This window comes from Meleagris gallopavo, chromosome Z (genome assembly GCF_000146605.3).
Source record: "Meleagris gallopavo isolate NT-WF06-2002-E0010 breed Aviagen turkey brand Nicholas breeding stock chromosome Z, Turkey_5.1, whole genome shotgun sequence".
Classification (NCBI taxonomy): Eukaryota; Metazoa; Chordata; class Aves; order Galliformes; family Phasianidae; genus Meleagris; species Meleagris gallopavo.
Window position 1 is genome coordinate 57,482,666 of NC_015041.2, and position 4,897 is coordinate 57,487,562.

Consider the following 4,897-nt stretch of genomic DNA (forward strand, 5'->3'; position numbering starts at 1 on the left):
ATGACTGCATTTACATCTAAATATATAAATGTATGCACTCATTCACACACATATCCTTTCCATTCCAGGTCCTCTTAGGTTATATATTGATCAAATTAAGGAATTAAACAGAGGAAACAAAGGACAACATTGCTGTAAATTAAATTTTCAATAAAAATATTTACAACATAACTTTTTAACATAATCCCTCCCAGGAGTTCTATTGTATAATTAATTTATGTTTCAGTTGTACATGTTGAAACAGTTTTATAGCTCTAAAACACAGAAGAGCCTTAGCAGATACTGTAAGTATTAAATCAGATCTGAACTGAATGTAGTGAACTGTGACCAAATGCCTGTTCTCATCAGTTGAAGTAATGCTCAGAATACATCCTTTATGAAATGGCATTTCTGTATTGAACAATTGATACTGCAGCACTGAAGTCATGATAAATTTACATGAGTTACATGTCAATACCATCGTTAAAATAACTCAGTGAAACTCAGAGTGTCTAACATAAAAAAATAAAGGACAGAACAGTAGGTGTTACTTTACTTACCTAAATCATTAAAGTTTGTAAGGCACAATCTATCATTTTTTCCTTTGAATTTCAAAAGCAAGAGAGCTGATTTATTTATATTAGAAGCAATTGCAAGAGTCTCACACCTTACAATACTCAAATTCCACACTAAAAACTGAAACATGAATTGGACACACATCTGGAATTTATTTCTGCACTGCCTGGTTCTGTACTTTGTGTAGTTCTTGGCTACTGGAGAAAGGAAACAAACGATCTGTTTTAATTTCCTATTTAAGACAAATGTCTTTTGTTCAACAACTGCGTGCCATCTTTTATGGGCAAAATGTTATGATAAGTTATGATAAGCGATGCCCCTCTGCTTATTTATTTAACATGACTTAGAGCTATATTCTAGAGCCATTCATCTGCACAGTACACTCCTGTGACAGAGCAACCAGAACAGTGAGGACACACCTTGCCTCAGTTCTTTGAAATGTCATTAAAAATCTGCCCTATGAAATGCCCTATGAAAGTAGGTACTTTTCTAAGGAGTATCACTCCTAAGTAGGAGTAGGGTATGAAAGTTTTGAGAGGAAAAAAAACAACTTGAGTCTGCTTTATGACTAGAACACTGGGATCTTATTCCATGTTTTTCCAGTTCCTCAAATATGATCAGAAGATCAGGAATATCAGAAAAGTTTCTTAATACTCTATTTCTGAATGTATGCATTAATGTGAAATATAAAAATAAATCTGCAAACTTGGTACCTAATGTTAAAGGTATATCTTGTTTTTATGAACTGTTATGCTACTGTGCCAACCAGTGACACTAAGAACAACCTGATGAATCTGGAAACTCTGTTACAGATTCATTCAGATTATGTCCAAGATGTAAGAAATATCATTTCAGAAATCTCACAAGTCATTGTATTTTTCTCAATTGCTGGACATGATAGTAATTGTTTGACAAAAGCACAGCTCTCAAAACAAAATGTATTCTTGACTGTAAGACTGCTCCTAATTTTTGCAAAAAGCTCTAATTGCCTTTTTTCTTTCACTAAGTTATTTCCTTTTTAAATAATTGACAATGACCTATAATTGACCTGTATTCATCTTTCACCTGTTGTCTGGTGATCTTCCTCAGTGGAACAGCATTTGTGATCTACAGTTCTGCACAGGGACCTGAGGACTCACTGTGGAAGTGACTCACCTTCTTTGAAGTGTCAGCTGTACCTCTGCTGCCCAAGGTGTCATCACCAACATCGATCTCAGTTCACACCTTGTTCACACATGCAAACTGTCAAGTTCCACAGCCTCATACTTAGTCTGTATTAGCACCTGGCAGGTGAAGTAGGCAGGGAGGAGATTGACCTTTGGCCCCAAGGAGAAACCTGCTTCCATTTGCCTCTGTCTCTCAGATCGCCTTCTGCCTTTGTTGGTTTTTCAGGGAAGTCAAAAAAAAAAAAAACCCAGCTATCCAGGCAAAGATGCTTTGCACTCATAGGTAGTCTAGATAAGTAAAAGCTGAGATAATTGTTTGAAATGCATCCCAGAATCACAAAGAACTCTACGGATCTCCAAAGCATAATTTGTTGAAGATGTACTAAATTTTGTCAGGGACATTCAAGTTAACACCCACAAGTTGTTATGATCCTCAGTCACTATTGTGTGGGAATCATATTTCTCTGTCCAACTGAGGTCTGAGGTCAGTAAGTAGTTACACTATTTGTATGCCTTCAATTTTTTTCTAGTCTCTGTAGGCATTTCTGAATTCCCCTTCCCAACTGACAACACTCAATCACCACCAAATCCTTTATCAGGTTCATATTTTATTCATCTTCCCTTTCTCCACATTAACACATTTGTGATATTGGAGAGTTCTTTTGCAGTTCATCTCTAGCTGCTGGAACAATTTATTCAAATTACAGTTGTGTGCCACATTTTGAAATGCATTCTGTAGGAATTCTAGATGTAACATGGGATTGCACTTCCTATCCTGCTTTGTTTTCTTTCATTTGGTGAAAGGATGCTGCTACCAGGCTCTACATACACATTTCTAAGGGAATATATTTACCTGATGATTCACATTTTTATTGTACCTTCCTTTTATAAGTTTTTGTAAATAGCTGCATACTGCAGATACTTCAGTTTAAATGCTATCAGGGTTTTGTGTATAAGTTCTTTCTAAGGCTCTTACCAGAAAATGACAAGAAGCCTTTTTTAAAAATCCCATCTGCTAGAGGCAAGGAAATTGTTGCTTCCTACACGAGAGAGTTCTTTCATAGCTTTATACGCAAAGTGTTGTAAGAGCATTTAAGGGTTCAAAGGTCTTTTATGTTATCTTTCCTCTATTTGTGTAGCTGATGCCTGCTTCTGAATAATTTTGAAGATAGGTAGAATAGAATAGAATTAAATAGTTCTGTTGCAAGATCCCAACGAAGATAATCAAATAAAAATGTTTGACCATCTCATGGCTAAGCAAAAATTAAATGATATTATTGAGGGCTTTATCCAAAAATCCCTTGAACACTGACAGGCGGAGTATCAACCACCTCTTATGCAGCCTGTTCCAGTGTTAGACCACCCCCATGGTGAAGAAATTTTTCCAGGCTGATGTCCAGGCTGAATCTTATCTGGTATAGCTTTTTGTCTTTTCCTTATTTGCTATCATTGTTTGCCAGGAAAAAGAGATCAACACCTCCTTCTCTCTATTTCCCCTCCTCAGAAAGTTGTAGAGGACAATAAGATCACCTCTTGGTTTCCTTTTCTCCAGACTGGACAACCAAAATGTCTTCAGACTCTCCTCATGGGAAGCATGCCTTCCAGCCCTCTCACCAGCTTTTCTGATCTCCTCTGGACACTTCCAAGTACCTTAACAAAGTTTTGGTATTGTGGGGCTCAGAACTGCGCACACTGCTCAAGGTGAGGCACCATCAATATGAAATAAAGCATGAGAATCACCTCTTTAGGCCAGCTGGCTCATGTTGAGCCTGCTGTATCCAGCATCCATCCTCTTCAGCCACTTACCTCCCAGTCTGTCTGGCACATGTTTGTCAGGTGTTTTACTCCATCGCAGGTACAGAACTCAGCATTTACCTTTGCTGAACTTTATGCCATTGCTGATGCTCCAATCTATTTATATCTCTCTTCAAGGCCTCTTGTCTCTGCAGGGAGCCAATGGCCTCTCCTCACGCACACTTCCCCCCACACCCCTTCCACCCCCATTAAGTATCATCACCAAACTTGCTAAGGATGCATTCCACTGCTGAGCCTAGATGTTGAACAGAATTGGCCCTAGAATTGAGCTCTGGGGAGCACCTCCATTGACTGACTGCAAACCAGCCCCATGTTCTAAGACAGGACTTCTTATTGACTAAGTCTGATAATAGCTTTGATCTTTAAATGCCTTTAAGTAGCACTCAGGATGTTTTTTTTTTTTCTGTAAGTGTTCAAGGTTCTGAGGTTTGACTAACAGATCTGTAGTTTTCTTGGCCTTTTCTCATGCCCTTCTTTAGACTAGCATGAGATTGGCTAGTGACCAGTTAGTGAAGAAAGCCTTTTGTTACTGTCTGATACCATAGACAACACTGGCCAATGTCAACACAGGCTGAACATAAGTTTCTCATGTTTTCTCCCAGGAACTGCATGTCTTTAACCACTCACTGTAAAGCCTGACCTTGTTTCCAGAGATCATATATCTTCTTTTTCTGCCCTACTTCCAGGGGGAGTTCCTTGTTCAGCCAAGCTGGTCTTCTGCCCTGTTTGCTTGACTTGTGGAATAATGGTATTGTCTTTACTTTAGTAAATAGTGAAGTACTTCACTATTTTTGATATATTTCTTCTTACCACCTAATTCTTTCTTTCCTTTATAGGTGATCTTTAAATGAGCACTGATCCTTAAATAGGCATTGTCTAGAAAGATTCTTCATTCATTTAGCTGATATGCCATGGAACAGGTCAGAGAGCATGGTTCGATAACACCACATTGCATTTACACTAAACTTTTTCTCAGCAAAATAGCTAATCCCACAGTGGTTGGCTCTGCTTTGGGACAACTTGCCATTTTTCTTCTGGTTTGCTACACACACTTTTCTTTCTGTCTTCTCTAAAATCAGTTCTCAAATGTTTCTTCTCTGTAGACCTGAACTGAGCTTATCTGGATTTGCTTAAATATACTCCTGTGAGACTCATTAATTGTGACTGTAAGTGTAAGCAGTGTAAGCAGAATGGAAGCCAGCTGAGATGGGGTCAAGTGTTACTCAGTTCTACACAAACCGGTAAGACTGAAGGGAAATCTTTGGAATGGGCTCATTCCACATATATTTTGTGGGAATTAGTATATGTTTTCTACAAAATTCTTTCTTCTTTCATGTCACTCATGTTTCTTAAAATCTGCT